Source organism: Ambystoma mexicanum, chromosome 5p (assembly GCF_040938575.1).
Source record: "Ambystoma mexicanum isolate Mex_15411 chromosome 5p, UKY_AmexF1_1, whole genome shotgun sequence".
NCBI lineage: Eukaryota > Metazoa > Chordata > Amphibia > Caudata > Ambystomatidae > Ambystoma > Ambystoma mexicanum.
The window spans coordinates 1,187,334,771-1,187,357,096 of NC_090930.1; positions in this window are offsets into that span (position 1 = coordinate 1,187,334,771).

Sequence of the window (22,326 nt, forward strand, 5' to 3'; positions counted from 1 at the left end):
CCTAGCAGAGATTAGGTTACCGAAGCTAACAGCAGACCAGGCCCAACTATTGGAAGCCCCCATTACCGTAGAGGAAATTGAAATGGTGATCTCTGAGCTCCCCTCGGGTAAAACCCCAGGCACAGGGTTTTAAGACATACAAAAGTACAATTGCCCCAAACCTGCTAGAAACATAGCAGGAGGCATACGAGGAAGCACAATTGCCAAATAGCATGTTGGAAACGATAATAGACCCGATCCTAAAGCCAGGGAAATCCCCAGTAGAATGCACGTCATATAGGCCGATCTCCGTCATCAACCAGGACACCAAAATACTTACAACGGTTCTAGCGAACCGTCTGAAATCAGTTATATCCACGTTGATCCACTCAGACCAAACGGGCTACGTCCCAGGGTGAAACACGTCATGGAACCTCCACAGATTACACTATGTGATAGAACAGACGAATCAGAGGCGAGGGGAATGCGCAGTAGTGTCATTAGACGCCGTTAAGGCCTTCGATTCTGTGAGTTGGAAGTGGTTGCTGAGCGTCCTCGCCCACTTTGGTTTGGGGGAGGGATTTCTCAGATGGATTAGACTGCTGTACAGGGACCCTAGAGCGAGAGTAAAAATGGGAAGGCACATTTCAAAAGCTTGGAGGATATACAGGGGAACCAAACAAGGCTGCCCACTGTCACCGATGTTGTACATACTGGCTTTGGAGCCAGGGGCGGTCTTCCTCCGGGAAGAGTATGGGGACACAGGGATAGACATAGACGGGGTGGTCCATCAGATCTCGCTGTACGCGGATGACATCCTTCTTTTCGTTGAAAATCCACGCGCCAACCTAGCCTGCCTACTGGAGGCAGCGGACGCATACACCAGACTTTCAGGGATAGCCATCAAAAGAGAGAAATCGGTCTTATTCCCCTTGGCTGACTTAAGACAGGTCCCCCGAGACAGACTCTCAGATATGGGACTAGCTTGGGCTCAGGACTCCTTCCGATATCTGGGAATAGAGATACACCAAAACACTGCAGAGTCACACGAATATAATACACAGGCAGCCCTAGATAGAATACAAAAGGCCATGGGTTTCTGGGAGACACTCCTATTGGGGATGATAGGGAGAGCAGCCATCCTGAAAATGGTGGTACTCCCACGGCTATTATACTATTTCACGAACATTCCCCATGCCATACCCAGAGCTTTCTTCATGAAGTTGAACACAATGACACAGAGGTTCCTATGGGGAGGGGGAAGGTGTAAAATTGCCATTACAACATTGCAGAGGGACCACGAGGAGGGGGCATCAGAGTACCGGACTTCGAAAGATACTACCTGGCAGGGCAACTCCAATACGTAGGTAAATGGCTGGGAGAAGATGAATCAATAGACAAAATACTCTTCCAACCAGCACTGAGATCCTTTTACCTAGACAAACCTCTGCTCAAGCCCCTACCCAACATGCTTAGGTTAGCAACAGAGCTTTGGTCGGAGGCATGGAGACTCCAGGGGACCAAAGACCCTTGCTTGCTGCAGATTCCACTAGCGGGAATAATAGGCAAGGACACAAATACACTTGCAATGTATAGGTCCCACTCGGAAGCCAAAGGAATAGCGCAAATAGGAGATTTGAGGAGGGAAGGCCAATGGGCGGAGCACCGAGATATGGTGGAAGAATATGACATAAACGAAGGCCAATTCCTCCTATATAATAGAATGATGCTGACAATCAAGAAGAAGTGGCCGGAGTGGCCAGAACAAGAGGACACAGGAGGAGAACTAGATGCATGGTATGATATATCGGAAGGGGGACACACAACCTCCAGGCTATACGAACAGTTGCTAAAATCCAAGAATTCACAAGTCCTACAAACAAGAGGGAGATGGGAGGACGAACTAGGAAGACCCCTCAGTAATCATGAATGGGCTAGGGCGCCGAGATACCCCAAAAAAGTATCAAGGAACGCATGGTTCAAGCAAGCACAATTATACACTACACACAGGGCTTACCTCACACCTAAGAGAATGAATAAGATGAAGCTGGGAGATCCCCGCACATGCCCCCGCTGCCCGGAAGAGGACGCGGACATGATACACATGTTCTGGACATGCCCAGTGATACAGGTCTTTTGGGATGGAATCAGAAGCAAGGTGGTGGAAAGTGGACTCCAAATACAAGCGGGAAATCCAGAAATGTACCTGCTGGGCCTCTTCCCAAGAGGAGGCAAGAATAGGTTGCACCTCGCAAAAATGAAAGACTTGATATGCATACTAGCCAAACGGCAGATAGCAATGGCTTGGAAATCGAGAGAGGGCCCGAGGACAGACTCATGGTGGGCATATTTTCAGAAATGGGCGATGACTTGAACGGCAGTGTGGATGAGGGCAGTACAGAAAGGTGAAGGGGAAACAGGACAAAATATAATGGCATGGAACTCACTGATGCAGATCTTATTCGAAAACAGGGAGGAGAGCGGAGAGGAAGAGCCGGGAGGGGAGGAGGAGTGGTAAAGGGGAAAAACACAGGTCAGACCTCCAAGCAAGGGTGGCCATGAACTAAGCCACTTTCAAAACCATTGCGGGGAAAGAGACACCTTAAACTAAAGAGATTCCTTGCTTACTCGAAGACGGAACAGGCGGAGGAATACCCACGTTTGGGGTCGACAGCCAGCCTTGTTTTTTGTTTATGTTTGTTTATGAAGTGCTAGTTTGTTTGTTTGTAATGTTATCTAAAGTCCCAATAAATAATTTAAAAAAAACAATATACAAAACATTTATAGTATAAAATATATATTTCTTCAACAAAGGGATGGGGTATCGGAATGGGAAAATTAAATGGGAGAATTAGGAATGTGTGCACAATAATCATGAGGGGAGGAAGGGATGAGGTTTGATCAAAGCGTCTTTGATTAAAAAGTTCAGATGTTGATGGGGATGATTGCTGGGACAAGGGGGACAGGTGCAAGAAGGACAGTGAAAGGGAAAACATTTTATGACATGATTTTTTGACATACTGTAAAAGTGCCTAAAAATCTTTACTTAGTTCATCCAATATATTAGACAAGTTCATGATTTGATTATTTACATTTGGGGATAGGATTTCTCTTTCGGATTCTTGAGATTGTGTATCATTAAACTGGGGCATGGTTTCTACACGAAAACTATGTACTGTAAGAAAAATAGAAATTGTTAGGTGTGTACAAAATACGTTATTTGTTTACATTAAAATGTGTATTGTATACCACTGGAGATGTTATTGTCACTCATTTCTTCTTTTGGGAAGTTCTACTCAAATCAACTGTGCTTGCCTTTTCTGTGAGAAAAAAAGTGCTTCTGTCTTATAACAAAAGTTTATATAATGAAAGCTATGAATAGAGAAATAAATACAACGCTCTTACTGTTTAGTGAGAATGTGTTGTTCAAAAAGCACCTGGTGTTTCTCAATCTGTATGCAGAGTTGTATTGAGGAGATTTTATGAAGTGTACAGTTATGGTTTTGATTGGTGCATTCCATTGTAATGTGTTCTAAATAAAAAAAGAATTAGTATTTTTTAATGTAAGTGTTTGTACAAAAAGGAATATTTGCATGTTGTAAACATTAGTTGTGATTGTATGTACATCTATTTGTTGGTTGATGGGTATATCTTTATTGGGTCTCTCCTATGATTTTGAGCCTTGTAAATGCTGTCCGACGTCCGCAGACTACCGCGCTGTCCGCAGATTCTATATTTGCCATATTGAGGGGACGGAGTGTAATATAAAGAACTTGTAGCAGATTAAAGGGGCACTTCTAAAACCTATGAAATTCACTGAACAAAACTTTGTTAAAGGGACGTTATGATTAAAAGTAAAAACCAAAAAATACTTGACATTCGCCAGTTATGGTAAGGTAAGCAACCATAATTTGCGCAACCTCTGCGCACTGCTAAGACTAACACCCAGGACATCATAGATGACATCACACATATCATTGATGACATCACATATGAAATTAATTTTGATAAAAAGTCTCTAAAGTAGGTTCTGTTTATAATGTTAGTAACATGATGTCATGGGTAATAGGGAGACCTATTATGAACTACTTAATGTATGAAAGAATGTACTCATCTGAACAAAACATGATATTGGAATGTTGTTATTCATACAGGAACCTAATCATACATACACATCGGCAATGGCTGCCGCATGCAGCATGCACTATAGAAGTACAATATTTTTAATCTGGTAATTTTGGAAAGTAAAATAATGAATGGTACCTTATCAGAGTTTTGAGTAATGATAAACATGGAATAAATAGATAATAGCTGATAGCTAATTATTGAAGACTTACTACATATTTGTGTTAGCACAAACAATACATATCAAGATCTAAAATGCATACAAATCTGAGACACATACAGGGAAACTTCAGTAAGAAGGAAAGTAAAACACCACCAAAAAATGACATTAACATTAGACTTTAACATCAAGTACACAAATTAATTGTGTGTTTGAGGATTGATTATTTTCCCATTTATGTGTACCATGAACTGAGGCCAAATCCTAAGAAAAGTGCCTTAACAACATAAAACAAGGTTAATGTCTACATATATTACACCTTTTGATTTTTAAAATTGTCTCTATCAGTGAACAAAACCTTGTGGCCTAGCTATGTCAGTGAACAAAACAAACTGTAGTTATGGTTAAGTTGCTCACCCCAAACAAAAAGCACTTTTTTGGAGGCTTATAACTTTGTTCCCCCAGACGAATCCTCACAAAACTATGCAAACAAAGTATATGGTTTGTAGAAAAAAAAGAGGATGAGTCGCGCACTCTGGTTCCCAGTCATGTTTACCTACAACTCAGTTTGTCTTCTCCTCCAAATGTTTTTTTGTCTCAAACAATCATCAGGGAGGCTATTTTTTCAGGTGTTGCTTGTTAGTTTCCATTAAAGTCTCAAAGGATTGTTTCCTCAAAGGAATGTTTCCACTTCAGGTGACAAGGAACCAACTCCCCTCCAAAGCACAAATCTTACCCCTGATAGGGGGAGGGGGAAAACCACCATTATGGCTGTCCTTGGTAAGGCATGGTGACCCCGGTGCTGCTGCCTCTTAAGCCCGAGGATGAGGTGCGCTTTCTGGTTCCCAGTCATGTTTACCTGCAAAGTATATGGCACCATCAGATTGATTATGCAAAGTTTGGTGAGTTTTCATGCAGGGGGTGCAAAGTTATTTGGGGGTCCCAAAATGTGTGTTTTTTTTCCCATAGATGCAATGGAATAAGAAGTTGCTGACTCCTACAGCACCAAACCGCTAAACATCCTACTCAACTTACTCATCGGGCGCCATGATATTGATACACAAGTCGCTGTGGTTCTGCACTATGGATACTGTAATTGACCGGCGTGAAGGTTTGTGATTGTCTTGAGTTGCTGGGGTTTCCACATTGGTGATGTTTGTTAACGTCTATGGCCCGAATGTAGATGACCCCTCCTTCTTTGAGTTCCTGCTATTTAAGTGCTACAAATACCTACATACTAATATTATTTGGGTGGGGGACCTTAATCTCCCACTAGACCCAGAGAGAGACATATCAGGGAGCGGGGGCGGTCCCGCCAGCGGATTAGAGCAACAGAGACAGTGAGGTGGTGTATGGAGGAACTGGAGTTGGGTGATGTGTGGCAGCTACTCTGGCTGGAAGGCAGGGAATATATGTTTCACTCAACGGTTCACAACTCATCGCGTATAGATTACATCCTCGAAGCTTGGCCTTCATACGCAGAATGACTGACTGTGCCCTACTCCCAAGAACATTGTCAGACCACACGCCCGTCCTCTGGTCATTGGCCCCAGGGGTCGAGGCGGTCCTCCGCCCCTTTTGGTGGTTCAAAGCGACAGCCATATTAGACATCGTGTTTAAAAGTTAAGTGCTGAATCTAGTCAAGTGTTACTTCCAGGAGAACCTGGGATTGGTTTCTACAAAGACCTCCACGTGGGAGGGCTGTAAAGTGGTGATGCAGGGGGAATGCTTGTCTATGGAGCTGAGAATACTGAAGACAATACGCAGGAAACTGTCCGAGACAGAGTTGGAAATTAAGCATTATGAAAACAGGGCTGAGGAGGGGAGGATTTGGGCGACATGCCCAACCTTAGGGATGCATTAGACCGCTTCAACAATTTGGAGAACTGCAAGGTTGAATACCTGGCACGCCCGGCACTGCCCCATAGATACGGAGAGGAGTGCAGGCCAGGCAGGCAACTTGTCACAATGCTTAGGTGGCAAAGAAGGGCTATGGTTATTGCCCCCATGAGAAACAAGGTTGAAGAGGTGGTTGTAGAGCCAGATGCGATTCTGAATGTTTTCCGCCAGTACTACAAGCGCTTATATAAATTGAGGGAGTCGATACCGGCCCTCGAGCTGGAGTAATATGTGGATGAAGCATCTTAGCCCATCCTGCAACATGAGGCAATTGAGGCCCTGGCAAAACATGTTACGCATGACGAAATCTTGCTTGCTATATGCGCTCTCACTTCTGCCAAGGTGCTCGGCACGAACGGAGTTACAGCCGAGTTCTATAAAGTGCTAGGCCCTGAGATCACGCAGCACTTGTTGTCAGTGTGGGAAGAGGCAATAAAGGTATGTCAGCTACCCCCTAAAATGCGAGAGGCAGTGATCACGTTGATTCTCAAGTCTGAGAAGGACCCCATGGAGTGTTCTTCCTATCACCCCATCTCCCTGCTCAACCTGGATCCAAACATCTTCACTAAGGTGCTAGTGGACAGGTTGCTCTCGTTCGTGTCTACCATAGTCCACATGGACCAGTCGGGTTTCATCCCGGGTAGATCGACATCAGTGAACTTGCGCAGACTCTTTGCGATCCTTGCCCAGATAGACCCCAAGGTACAGGCAGTCACTGCACTTCTCGATAGGGAGAAGGCATTTGACTCCGTTGAGTGGTGATACCTATTTTAGGTCCTGCGACAGATGGGTATCCCTGAGTATTTCATGTCTGCAATACGCCCATTATATTCTGGGGTGAATGTGCAAATACGACTTGATGGCAAATGATCCAGGGCCTTTACGCTGGGCCGCGGAACTAGTCGCTGTTGCCACTGCTCTTTGCACTGGTGATAGAGCCTGTGGTGGCCCAGCTACGCAAAGTACACTTGGCAAGGGGACTGGCACTGGGCGGCACAAGGGAACTGATATCTCTGTGCACAGATGATGCTATTTTATACCTTAGATATCCTGTGACTAACCTGGGGCCGCTCTTGCAGGTGATAGCAGAGTTTGGGCAGGTATCTGGTCTTCAAATAAACTGGGCCAAGTCTGTTCCCATTGAATGAGGGCACGGTCAGACCTACGGATTCCGGGGGCTGCAGGTGGGAGCAGAAGTCGGTCACATACCTTGGGGTGCGGGTGAGCTGTGATGCACAGATACTGCTGGAGGACAATCACATAAGGTATTTGAATGTACTGAGGTCTAAGGTGGATGGGTAGTGTACACTTCCACTCTAGCTGCTGGGGTGGATAGCAATAACTAAAATGGTGATAGTCCCAAAACTCCTCTACATTTTCCAAAATATCCCAGTGTGGCTGGGAGTTAGGTACTTTGCTGAGCTGAGGGATCAGCTGGTTAGGCTTGCATGGCACCTGTGGGCACCGAGAGTGACCTGGGAAACCCTGACTCTCCCCTGGGAATGCGGTGGTGTGGCAGCACCAGATATGGAACAGATAGGGGCCCTGTTATCAAAGAGGGTGGCGGACAAATGCAAATTCGACCCTGTGGCCTGTATGATCCATGCTTGGAATAGGGCTTTGAAACGGTTGCGGATCGACGCCCCTTTTTATCCGGGGCTCCAGATATGGAAAATAAAGTGTATTCCACTGGCTTGCGATGAGGCAGTAATACGAGAGTGGAAAGAGGCGAGATTGAATGCATGGCTGACTTATACCCTGAGGGGATATTTGTATCGCATGAGCAATTCTCTGCCAGGATGGGTGGGGGTTATCATCGCGCACTACTATATTTCAGAATCTGAGCGGCATTCAAAGCATGGTCCCCATTGTTCCCTAACATCCCACCAACACTACCACTGCTGCAATACCTAATAAGCTCTCCAGCTGCAAGGAGGGTGGTATCTTCAGTATATGGGCTCATCCAGAGAGACACCGCCTGGAAAAAACTCAAGTGCAGGTGACAGTGGGCGGGGGAGGGGGATGTGGGTACCCCCTTTACAGATAAACAATGCGCAATGCTCTGTGAGCGCACGCACAGCGGGGCATTCAATACACGTCTGCAACTGATCCAATATAAGACCTTGCACAGAGAGTACATTACTACAGCCAGTCTCCACTTGTTTAATCACACTAGGATGAGCAACTGCCTAAGATGCAATGCCGAATCAGCTAATTTTATTCATATGATATGGATGTGTCCGAAACTGCAGGAGTTTTAGGAGAGGATGGTGGAGGCTGTCTCGGCCATGTTGGGGATGGAGATACCATGTGATTTACTGTGCTGCATCTTTGGCTGGTCACCTGGGATTCCTAAACACAGCTGGAAGCTACTCACAACATGTATGATAATGGTGAGGAGGTGCATTTTATTGAAATGGACTGGTGCAACCCCACCCGGGGTAAAGACCTGGCACAGGGACTTGATTTGGCTTAGTGATGCCGACAGGGATTATGGGTTGCTGTGCGGACTACAGGCCAGGGGCCCCCGTTGTATTCAACCTCTAATCCCAAGGCTTGGAGTAAGGGGCAGGGGAGATAACACTGGACTAAGAGGCCAAGGGCCGCAACTAACTGTACAGTTTACACGGACCTACAGGATAGAATGGAGTCCTCAAACAATGCTTGCCCCCCTATACTATTGAGCAACGGGGGATGATACCATAACTGTTCTAAACCTCGTTATTGCACCTCACTTTTCTACTGTAATGTTGAATGTCTTGAGATGTGCATCAACCTATAGAGTCTAATTTAAAAAAAAAGGTGCACAATTAAATAATCATCCATGAATCAAGCTAACTATCTAATTTCACAGGGAAACCATCATCCATGAACCAAGCTATAACGTCTAACCCACAGGAAATCCATTATTTACATACTTGTTCTCATCCGTACCCTTAAGCCAATACTCCACGCTGATTTCCCAACTTGATTGCCCAAGGAACGAATACTCCCGACACAGAAACACAAAACAACTGACAAAAAAAACATAGCTATCCCCCAGTTCTTTCCAATCTGTATTTGTCAAATTTCTGGGCCCTTGCTTACACCAAATCTGTAGGACTGCTGAATGTCTCGGGCTCACTGTCACTCCCACATCCGGCCACCTGCACCTTCTGATCTGTGGATGTGCCATGGGTAGCAGGCAGGTATGCAGGGAGACTGCACTTATCGTGGAAGGCATTACCAACCATCCTCTCTTACCACTTGAAGCGGAATTAAAAACCAGAGGTTGGCTCGAGTGAAATCCCCCAAGTCCAGAAATGTGAAAAACTACTGCTTTATTAATCCAAAGCAGGGATAAGCACACAGATTTCCGCAGCATCCAAATGCACTCTCAGCTCATTATAGGCTGGTAGTAAGGTTTTACGTTGCTGTTACATCACAATCAAAAGTTTCATTCCTGGACTCTAGGCGAGATGGGATTGGGTGAACAGTATAGACATGTGTACATCCTATAGTGGACAAATAATCTCATTGGTCTGGCCATACCTGGTAGCTCTGCCTGACACCACCCACAGGAGGCCAGTGTGAGACTTGTCCATTTGGGAAATTTACCAGCATGTGAGCAAAAATCATGGGTGAGGAAATGGCCCCAGAATACTGCCTGTTTCCCACTAATGTAACCACTTCTCTAACTCCTCTGGCCCTGAGCAAGGACACTTCAGTCTCCAAATTCATGCTGTGTTATATTTTTGCATCTTCTGTCTTCAGTTTGATGGGAACAACAGTTCCTGCCTGCCTCGGATGAAATGGCCTTGTTCCCCAAGTTCAGATCACGTGTTTGGGGACTGCAAAATGTTGGTTTCTCTGCTTGCATTTATGAAGGATTTCAGATCCAAGCCCTTGTAGGTGTGTTATCTTTTCTGCTGACTCGAATACTCGTTTCCAGTGCCCTTAGCAAGGTTGGGCACAGTGACTGCACTGTCAGCTTTGCTTTAGGTTTCTAAGGGAAATCAGTGTGTCAGGCCTCTCCCTGTGTTTTAAGCCTTCCATTCATTTCAATGAAACTGTGGCTTCCATTTTATTTTCATGCCTGCTCATTGTAGTTGCTTTGAGGTGTCAGTGAGCAGTTCATGTGTACTCCTTTGTAACTAGCTGAAGCCTCTACGTGTGTGTTCAGCTATGTCTCCTCTTAATGATTACTTTGGTGATGGCATCCAGTTATGGTCTGAGGGGCTGCTTCAGTGGGTGGCATCTATCATCTTGGGGGTATGTTGGGTGTGGGTGGGGGTGTGAGGCACCCTCAACAGGGGATAGATGCATTCTAATTTCAGAGGTGTTGTGCTATGTGTCTTTGGGAGCCGTTTATGGGTGCAGATATGTGCGGGTGTGTGGCCTTGCCTTCAGCTATCTTCCATTTGCACAGAGTGTGATACATACCTGTGTGGTCTTGCTGGCTTGCCGTCATCATAGATTTGGCACAGAATCTCTCTTGTGTTCTGCTGTAGATTATTAGCTTATTCTTACCATCATTAAGTGATTCCGTTTAAATGGACGCTCTTTGCTGCCCTGGCCTACCTGAGGTGGTTGACTAGCTCAAGCGAGAGCAGATTCGTCAGGGTGTTGGAGGAAATAGACATGCCTTGAGGGCCCTCCAGAAGGCCAAGGGGTCCTCTATGCATCGGATGTCAAGTGGCATTGAGTTCCAGGTAGTGGGGGATTGGATGAAGAAGGAGGATCCTCCTAATCTAGTCAATTTGAAGGAGAGGATCACAAGGAGGAGTGCAGTGCCTGGGTGCAGGCTTCTGTTGGGTTGGCAGCAGGTAATTTTCTGTTAAAGGTATTCTTGGCCTGTCTTGAGGAGATGGTAAAAGATGCACATGGCTTTGAAAGTGGCTTGCCGTTCGACCAGGAGCCAGTGGAGGGCACGGAGGGCTAGGGTGATGTGCTCTCATGGACCGAGGGCAAGGAGCAGCTTAGCTGCGTGGTTCTGGACCCTTTGGAGTTTTCTGAGTTGGTAGGCAGGAATGCCCAGGTGGAGGAAGTTGGCGTAGTCTAGGCAGTCAAATGGTCAAATCAATGTTACTTCTATTATTATTTTAGCATGCAGAGAGCAATGCTCATTTTGACAGATAAGGCACAGTGAGTATGAGTACAAATCATTTTATCACAATCACTTATTTTAGTCAAGTGGTGAAGCCGCATTTGAGACTATTCTGCAATTTAAGCAAAATTAATTTGGGTTTTTATATCAAGATCATGCCGGAATCCAACCTCTAAACATGGGACCTGGTTTCAAACCAGTGCAGAGTCCGCAGAGTCCTTGGTGTCCGGGAAGCTCTGCTTGCGAGTTCCCACGTGAGCGTCCCTGCAAGGGGTTAACTTTTCTGCCTGGCGAGGAGGAGGCGGGCTTACCTGCTCAAAAACCCCCGGAAGCGCGGAGCGCGCGGAGTCCGCAGAGTCCTTGGTGTCCTTTGTGGCATTTGGTGTGGGAGCAGTCTACCCTTGCTGCTTTTGCTGCCTGCGCTGCCCTGGACTGATCTGCTGACTTCAGCCCTCTACCCACGGTTTTTATTTTATTAAACCCGCACGCACGCAAGGTATGGTGTTTGCTGTTGGTGTCTGATATAATCTTGTGACTTTACCCGTCCTTTACTTAAGGCTTGCTGGAGGGGCGGGGGGGGAGAGACGGACTACGGCAGCTCCTCGAGCTGTCGGGCGTTCCCCGCCCTCCAGCCCCTGAACTTTTGTTCAGTGCACCTGTGAGCCCACTGGGCCTTGGATCGGCCCTATAACCCTTGCCTTTGCATTTACAATCTTTGTTTACCTATATTTCTGGAAACCTCTTTTATCTTTGACTCTGACCCTGACTCGGAGGAGGAAGAAAAAGTTGGGCTTTAAACGCCTGCCATTGACTGCCATTGACTCTTGTAAGGGTGGCCCTTACATGCCCCTACCTGTTTATGGTTCTCTTACCACCCACCACCCTCATACTTATTAATTATTTATTCATGGTTTGGGGATTATGAACCCCCGTGCTCTAGCTAGTACGATTTTATTTTTTTATCTCATGGTTTAATATTGTATAATATTGCTCAATTGCAATTGTACAACTGTATTTAATCCATTTTAAATATTTAGATATATACATATATACATTTCATATATGGGTTTTTTATAAGAGTGTAATTTTCTTTTTATATTGTATAGGATTTAGTGCTTATTTCTGAAGAGAGTATGAGGGGGCTGCGAGTTTCCTTTTTTCTCTCCCCCTCATCTCCAAACCGTTGCCTTACCTTTGGCATATACTGGCTTGCCCGGTTTTTTGTTTCCAGCTTAATTCTACCCATTCAAGTATTTAATTCTATGGGGAAGAGAAAAGCTGGAGAGGGAGGGGTTGGGGTTGGAGTTGGGGTTGTTAGTTGTTCTGACTTGAGAGTCGTGTAGACCGATGAGACCTCCGTCCCCAAGTGACGCACAGGGGAACTAATAGAAACCCGCTGTGCAACCTTTGAGGCCACAGGTGAGAGATGTCTTCCCAGATCCACGGAACCTCTGGAACACCGATGCTGCTGTCAGAAAGGAACGAGGTTAAGTACCAGGCAATTGCAATACAATCAGGTAAACCATAGGATCTAAAGAGTCTTACCTATCTGGTGTTGGGGAAACCCAGGTAACCTAGTAGAGAGGTTCGAGACTCAGATGATGCGGCGGTCCCTGGAATAGTAGAACCGCAGGTGAGCGTGGATGTAGGGTTAGCCACCTGTAGGAGAGAGGGCTTGACTTGAATCCCAAGAAGGGAAATGGCGTAGAGGTACAGCAAGGTATCAGGGGATGATCCAAAGACAAGTCGAGGTGAAGTCCAAAATCCGGCAACAGGTAAACAGTTCCAGGCAAAGGTACAAAGGGGTGTCCGAAGGAGTCCGAGGTAGAGTTCCGTGATCAAAGTAACAAGGAGCAATTCGTAACGCCAAACAGGGTCTGAAGACAGCTGAGAAGCAATGAGCATTCTGTCTCTCAGACCTTTATACTGTGTGTCTCTGGGTCATGTGACGTCTCTGGGTCATGTGACGTCCACCAAGGTCACGTGAGGAACGCCACAATGGATCACCTGACCGACATGAAGACGTAACGCCGCCCCTTCTGCTATATGTTCTCCAAGGCAATTGCCAATGCAGAAAGGGTTGCAATCGAGCCCGTACACCAAAGCTGGTACGGTGTTTCCGGTCCTTTGGGTTTACCGAATCACTTGAGCCTCGAACCGTGGGAGGAGATGTTGGGGGAATGTGCGCAGTGTTCTGATGTGGAGTGGACTGGTGTGCAGAGGATCGCCTAACATAGCCCCCCCCAACGGCCCACGACCCCGTGGGCAGGACGGATGATCCTTATGGAAGCGGGCCACCAAGCGAGGGGCGTTCAGATCTAAGGCGGAAACCCATGAACGTTCCTCCGGGCCGAAGCCCTTCCAATCCACCAGATATTGGAGCCTACCCCTAAACCATCTTGACCCTAAAATGGCCGACACCTCAAAGACATCAGGAGAGGCCAAAGAAACCGGCGCAACAGGGGCTCGGAGACGGACAGAATCGGGACAAGGCTTGAGGAGGGAGACATGGAATACAGGATGGATACGCCAAGAACTAGGAAGCACTAGACGAAAAGCCACCGGATTCATGACCTGAGAGATCACATACGGACCAACAAAACGAGGTAGCAATTTCCGGCAACCCACTAGGCGAAGATGACGTGAAGACAACCAGACCCTAGAACCCACCACCAGTGGAGGAGCAGCTCGACGTTTGCCATCCACACGGGCCTTCATAAAAGCCTTTGCTTCAGTGAGATGGACCACAGTACTAGCCTGTACAGCAGACAGATCCCTAAAACATGTCGTGGCCGCAGGATTCGAAGAAATAAAAGCATCAGGGACCGGCAAGACCTTGGGATGTTCGCCGTAGAGGGCGTAAAAGGGAGAATAACCAGTAGCGGAATGAGCCGCATTATTGTACGCGAACTCAGCAAGACGTAAAACGGCCAACCAGGAGGTCTGATGTTGCAATATAAGGCAACGAAGGTACTGCTCCATAGATTGATTCGTCCTTTCGGTCTGCCCATCGGTCTCAGGATGATAGGCCGAAGAATACCAGGTATCAATGCCCAGTAATTTCGTCAATGACCTCCAGAACCGAGAGGTGAACTGTGATCCTCGATCGGATATAATGACCGAAGGAAGGCCGAATAACATGAACACATGTTCAAAAAACAAGTCCGCCAAGACCGGGGCCGAAGGAATGCCTTTACAAGGAACAAAACGAGCCATTTTTGTGAACGTGTCCACCACAACCCAGATGGAATCAAAGCCTTTCGACCTGGGGAGATCGGTAACGAAATCCATAGTCAGCGTATGCCAGGGCCTGGGAGGTACCGGAAGCGGAAGTAACAACCCAAACAGTCGACCCCTTCGATGTTTAGCCTGAGCACATACTGCGCACGAATTGACATAACACTCTACATCGCGCTTCATTGAGGGCCACCAACACCAACGTTTGAGAAGATCTAAAGTGCGCTCTTGACCTTGATGGGTATTAAAGGGAGCATCATGAGACAACTCAAGGGCCAGATTACGAGTGTCAGGTGTAGGAAGGAACAGACATCCATGTACGAAAGGTAATCCATCAGAATACACTGGGTCCCATTCTCGCAACTGATCGGAATGATTGCTAGTCCAGGATCGGACCGAGTCCAATAATGACAACGAAGGTGTACAAAGACAAATCACATGACTCTTTCCGAGAACAGTGTCCGGGAAGGTTGGCAACTCGACCCCCCCCCCGGGGAACGTGACAAGGCATCTGCTTTTCCATGTGAAGTGCCAGGACGATGCATAATATGAAAATCAAAGGAGGAAAAGAAAAGATGCCATCGGACCTGTCTGCTTTTAATGCACTTCAATGAAGCCAGATCCTGTAAATTCCGATGATCTGAGTAAACAGTGATGGGATGTTTAGCCCCCAGAAGATGATGGCGCCAAACACGAAAGGCATCCATGACAGCCAAGAGTTCCTTCTCCGTAACGGTGTAATGAGTCTCAGTACTGGAAAACTTACGGGAATGGTATGCCACTGGGTCTAACTTGCCTGTTGTAGGACATGTTTGAGACAGTACCGCACAGAGAGCAAAAGAAGAAGCATCCGCCTCAACTATGAACGGAAGATCAGGATTGGGGTGCTGGAGTACCGGTGCGGTAGTAAAGGCGGTTTTCAAAGCCTCAAAAGCCTCCTGATGTTCTCTCTGCCAACGATAGGGTACCTGAGGACTGGTCAGAGCCGTGAGCGGGGCAACAATTGTGGAAAAGGAAGAAATGAAACGTCTATAAAAGTTGGCGAATCCCAAAAAGGCCTGAAAGGACTTGAGTGTTTGAGGTACTGGCCAATCTAATACTGCTTTGACCTTAGATTCGTTCATGGATAACGCCCCAGGGGTAATGTGGAAACCCAGAAACTCAACAGACGTTTTATGGAACTGACATTTCTCAGGTTTGGCGAATAAGGAATGTTCTCTCAGACGGGATAGTACTTCTCGGACATGCTTTACATGGTCATCAAGACTACGAGAAAAGATTAAGATGTCGTCCAAGTACACAACCATGTATACATCTAGAATATCCCTGAATATGTCATTCATGAATCGTTGGAATGTGGCCGGGGCATTACATAGGCCGAAGGGCATGACTAGATATTCATACAAGCCGTAACGGGTACAGAAAGCAGTTTTCCACTCGTCTCCCTCGCGAACGCGCACTAAATTGTATGCGCCGCGTAGGTCAAGCTTGGTGAAAATAGAAGCATGTGATAAGTGATCTAGAAGTGGTGTGATTAACGGGATTGGATATCTATCTTTTTTTGTGATAGCGTTAAGACGCCGATAATCCACACAAGGACGTAAATCCCCCTCCTTCTTGGTTACAAAGAATATAGGGCTTGCCGCTGGTGAAGTGGAGGGGCGGATATGACCCAAGCGTAGGGCGTTCTGTACATACTCTTTCAACGCTTGTTCCTCCGAAGGGGACAAGGAATAGATCCTGCCCGAAGGAATAGTGGAATCAGGGAGTATTTCGATTGGGCAGTCATATGGTCTATGTGGAGGAAGCACCTCGGAAGACCCACGATCGAAAACTGACTCGAATGCTTTGTACTCAGGTGGAATCCCAGACACCAAGCCCCCAACAGTATGTGAATGCACAATCTCTGGATCGTCAACAGTCAGCGTGAGTTGAGCTAAGGCTCCCAAGGCCCGAGAAGGTGTGTCAGTGGTTTGATGGACCGGGAGGCAATAATTCTGACAGACCTCGGACTCGAAGAGCACAGTGCCTGACTGCCAATTGATCAGCGGATTGTGTTCACGTAACCATGGAATCCCTAATATGATACCGAATTGAGGTGTGGTAATCAAATCAAAACTTAAGGTCTCTGTGTGAATTTCTTGGATGTTCAACAAGAGAGGTGCGGTTTGGTGTCTAACAGGACCAGAAACTAACGCAGAGCCGTCTACGGCTTGGACATGTTCAGGTCGTGTTTTTACCACTAGAGGCAGGTTGAGGGAATGTGCCAAATTAATGTCTATGTAATTACCAGTAGCACCTGATTCAATGATGATATTGACTGCATGAAGAAGGCCTGTAGAGGGACATAGAGTAGCCTTTACAGAGATGGGTCGAACACAAGCAAAGGCAAGAGGGGTACCCGGAGATGATGACGGAACACTCGACCTGTTCTCCGGATCTAAGGTCGAGCTATCCGAAAAACCTGGCTCTTCTTGGGACGTCGAGGACACTCTTTCACAAAATGTCCAGTGGTGCCACAGTAAAAGCATGCATTATCCACCCTCCTACGTTCCCTCTCTGATGTGGTAATAGGACTACGTAAACCTCCCACTTGCATAGGTTCTTCTGTACTGGGAGCAGGAGTAATAGCAAGAGTAGGATGGGAAGAGACCCCTAATTCGGCTCTACGCTCCGATCGCCGTGCATCTATCTGCAGGGCGAGATCAACCAATTCCTGATACTGAGTGGGCACAGAAGGGATCACTGCTAATGCATCTTTCATGATGTTATTCAACCCCCTATAAAAGACCACCGCCCGCTTGTTTTCTGGCCATGATGTTTCAGCAACTAGTTGATTGAATCGGGTGATGTAGTCTATCAAAGTCCTTCTACCCTGAGTTAATTCTAACAACTCCAAATCCCTAGACTGTGCCTTGTGTCGGGTGTCGAATACTCGAGACATTTCTAGAATCAACAGATCAAAGTCATAAAGGACTGGGCTATTACTCTCCAGCAGGGGATTAGCCCAAGCGGCAGCTGTCCCGGCTAAATGGGAAAGGGCGAAAGCGGCTTTAGCTGTGGTAGTGGGAAAGGACAAAGGTCTGCATAAGAAATGTAACTTGCACTGATTAATAAAGGTTCTGAATTTCTTGGGGTCACCTTGATAACGTTCAGGAGCAGCCAGGGGGAAAGGGGTTGGGAGGACCACCGGGGTTGGGACTGTAGTAGCAGCCAAGGGAGGAGGAGTAGTTGAGGAGCTAGCATCTCCAAACTCAGGGTCTGCGGGAAGGGAATGCTGAACACTCTGTATGGAATCTAACCTTTGGTGGATCACCGTGTTCGCGGTGGCCATATCTGCCCTTAATACTGTAATAGCCTGGACTAAGGCAGCTATGGGTTCTTCCGTGGATCCCTGCATCGTCAAACACGACTAACCGGCATCTCAGTCTGTTCTGACTTGAGAGTCGTGTAGACCGATGAGACCTCCGTCCCCAAGTGACGCACAGGGGAACTAATAGAAACCCGCTGTGCAGCCTTTGAGGCCACAGGTGACAGATGTCTTCCCAGATCCATGGAACCTCTGGAACACCGATGCTGATGTCAGAAAGGAACGAGGTTAAGTACCAGGCAATTACAATACAATCAGGTAAACCATAGGATCTAAAGAGTCTTACCTATCTGGTGTTGGGGAAACCCAGGTAACCTAGTAGAGAGGTTCGAGACTCAGAAGATGCGGCGGTCCCTGGAATAGGAGAACCGCAGGTGAGCGTGGATGTAGGGTTAGCCACCTGTAGGAGAGAGGGCTTGACTTGAATCCCAAGAAGGGAAATGGCGTAGAGGTACAGCAAGGTATCAGGGGATGATCCAAAGACAAGTCGAGGTGAAGTCCAAAATCCGGCAACAGGTAAACAGTTCCAGGCAAAGGTACAAAGGGGTGTCCGAAGGAGTCCGAGGTAGAGTTCCGTGATCAAAGTAACAAGGAGCAATTCGTAACGCCAAACAGGGTCTGAAGACAGCTGAGAAGCAATGAGCATTCTGTCTCTCAGACCTTTATACTGTGTGTCTCTGGGTCATGTGACGTCTCTGGGTCATGTGACGTCCACCAAGGTCACGTGAGGAACGCCACAATGGATCACGTGACCGACGTGAAGACGTAACGCCGCCCCTTCTGCTATATGTTCTCCAAGGCAATTGCCAATGCAGAAAGGGTTGCAATCGAGCCCGTACACCAAAGCTGGTAAGGTGTTTTCGGTCCTTTGGGTTTACCGAATCACTTGAGCCTCGAACCGTGGGAGGAGATGTTGGGGGAATGTGCGCAGTGTTCTGATGTGGAGTGGACTGGTGTGCAGAGGATCGCCTAACATTAGTAAAAGGGCGAAAAAACCTAAAAATGTTACTTCTACCCAAATCACCAAACCCCCTAAAGCAGCAACTAAAGCTAAAACCCTACCGAAAATTGGTGTAACCCCATCCCAGAGATCGTTGGACTTTTATATGGATGCCATGGCAAACAAAATAGTTAACTGTTTGAATGCGGTTGAACCTGCCTCTAGAGAGGTCGTCCCCCGGGGTGAGGGACTGGGTTTGGCAGATATGCAGGGACAGGGGGTTGTTGATAGGGGTGTTATGTCTAGGGGGGATGCGACTGTCTCTGGTATGGTGACGCCTCCTCATTTACTGTCGCAACCTACGCACCCCGTGGAGGGGGCCCCCAGTATTAATGGTAGGATTTTGGCAGAAAGGGAATTTGGGTTACTAGACTGTTCCGCCGCCAGTGAGAGCGATAAAGAATGGTTGGAGGCCTTACTGGAGGAGAAGCTTAAGCCATTACAGTTGATGTTAAACTCTTTGAAGGGGCTTAAAGAGGGGGTTTTAACCACCTTGGCTATTATGGATGACTCCATTAGGGCTATATCTCTTAAACTGTCTGACCTGGCCGTTATTGTTGAGGAAAGGGGCTTAGAGGACTGGCGGTGTAAGTTTCCACCAACCACCCCCTTATCTAGGGAAACCACTCCCAATGGTAAGAAGGATATACCTCCTCAAGGGTGCTGTCAGGAGGTGGTGATTATAGAAGATCAGGACGACATACCAGGGGCCACAAAAAGGCCAAATGGGCCTGTGAGGGATAGGGAGAGTGACGAACACGAAAAAGTAGTAAGTGAAAAGGGGCTGGGAGTGGGCTGGGGACTAATACAATCCTGAACCTACCCCCGGAAGCGGTCCCCTTTGTGGGGATTATTACTGGTCTGCCCGGGTTGCCAACGGGAAGTTTTGAATCCACTCTTTCCCTGATTAACAAGGCCTCGAACTGGGTCAACTGGAATCTGATGGGACCTAAGATTGATCCCAAAATGATTCGCATGGCCAGGTGTGTGGGATGGGTGGGAAACAGACCTAAGAATCTGAGGGGAGACTGTGTGGTAATCACCTTTTCTGATGCTCAGGTCACGGATTATCTTCTGAATACCAACCTAGCCTGGGGCCTTAAGCCCAATGGTACCAAATTGTCCAGTAAATTACTCCTTCTGGATTATTTCTATATCCCTGGCGGGGGTAGGAAGTTGCCGACCCAAATGTCAAGAAGTAGGCAAGATGGAGGTTTTGGAAATCCTAATATTAATCTGAGTAGAATGTTACCGATCAATAGCCCCCTGGTCGGTTGGTGTACAACCTCTTCCAACAAGGGCCAGCGTAATGCCCCGGTAAAAAAAAATGTTCCAGTACCCTTGCCTCTGGAAAACCATTTCGAGATTTTGACGTCCTGTGAGGATGTGGAATGACAAGAGGCTGTTACCGAGGCCGGGGCAATGGTGTCGACCCCTCTAGTATCCCACAGGAGTTTGGCCATAGACAGTCTGCAATTGCGCCTGCTTTCTTGGAATATAGCAGGCGCAACGAGGAAATTAAAGCTGGATCCAGTGATGGAACTTCTTCAAGCTAACTCTATAGTCCTACTTCAAGAAACTTGGGCTCTAGAACCCCCACACTTAGATGGTTTCATTTCGTTTGATATTCCAGCCAACAAAAAACCGAGAGGAAGACTCTTTGGTGATTTGTGTATTTTGATAAAGGGTGCTCTGGAATGTGGGATTGAGTTGATCCCAACAGGGCTGGACTTTTTGCAGGTTGCGTCTCTAACAACTAGGATGGGGAAGGTAATCTGCATCATCAACTTCTATAATAGCCCTCACTTTTCTGATTTGGAGAGACTGTCCAAGGTCAAAAGGTTCATTGAGAACCTGTTTTCCAAGGAAGGTAGGAAGTTCACCTCCTGTATCTGGGGTGGGGATTTCAATCTAAAAATGGGGGGGTGTTGGACCTGGGTGCTCTTGACCCCCTTGAGGATCAGGAAGAGAACATCCCCCCTAGGTGTATGAGAGATGGGAGAGTTTGCCCGAAGGGTCTTCAGTTTAACTCCTGGTTGCTGGAATGGGGGTTCCGTATTGTTAATGGCCGAAAGGCACCAGACATTCTAGGGGAGGGAACGTTTAAGAATCAGCAAGGCTGTTCAACAATTGATTACTTTTGCATCTCAGTAAACCTCTGGGAATGTGTTGTGAGCTTTGAGGTGCAGGCGGATACCCATAGCGACCATTTGCCCATCTGTCTTACTCTTAAGGGTTTGTTGGGGGAACGGGAATCTCTGGCCTTAGCCCTAGCCCTCAGCTGGGAGTACCCTCGGGTTCCAGAAGAATTAAATGGGGTACCATCTTAGAGGAGGGGCTACACCATTTTTCCTTAAGGGAGAATAACTCGCTTGTGCTGGACATATTGGGAAATCATCAATCTGCACATGTAATTGTAGAGAAATTTGTAGAATTATTGGCTGCACTAACATCAAAATTCTCTAAAACTATAAAGTCCAATGGTAATGTATCAAAGAGGGGATGGCTTGATGAGGCCTGCAAAAATGCTAAGAAATCGCTGTTGAGAACCCTAAAGGACCCAACTAGTTGCAGATCGAAGATTGCACAAGACAGGAAAACCTACCAACAGGAGTTAAAGAGAAGGAAAATGGAGATAGAACAGGCAGCCTGGGAAGGTTTTTTGAATGCCACCATGAAGAGGGACCAGAAGGCTTTTTGGGCATTTGTAAAAAGTGGTCCGGAGGGATGTTGGTCCAACGTGGGGAGTGGCACCCATGTGGAAGAAGGGGCATGGTTGGCGCATTTTGGTAGCTTATTTGGATCTGAACATTCAGAGGTCGAGTCAGACTTTAGTGGCCCCTGCCTGACGTTTGAAGTAGAGGAGATTGCTAAGGCAATCAGGCTTCAAGCACATAACCGCACCCCTGGCCCGGATATGATACCCTCAGATCTGTTCCAGGACCCAGTTGATTTGTGGGCCCCACCTCTGACTGTGGCGTTTAATGCTTGTCTAAAATCGAGGAAATATCCTTCCTCGTGGAAGAGGGCAATAATATTCCCTATTTTTAAAAAGGGAGACATGTCTAGCCCCGGTGCATACAGGCCAATTTACCTACTAGACTCATCGTTTAAAATTTTTGGGAGAATACTGCTGGCCCGAATAGAATGATGGCTTGGGGAACAGTCAGTTCTCTCTGACATCCAATTTGGGTTTCGCCCTGGAGTGGGCACCACAGAACAGAGTCTTAATTTGTATTTGCTGGTGGCTAATTCTGTGTTTTGTCGGGGCGAGGCTGTCTATCTAGCTTTTATGGACCTAAGCACCGCCTTTGATAAAGTAGATAGAGCTAAGCTCTGGGCAGTGCTTGGGTCCTTAGGGTGCCCATGGGAAATCTTACAGGCTTTGGTTGACCTCCATACGAATAATGAGGCCTGCGTACGCAGTGGCTCTGGGGGGCATTGCACAGCTTGCTATCAGGTGGGGTGTG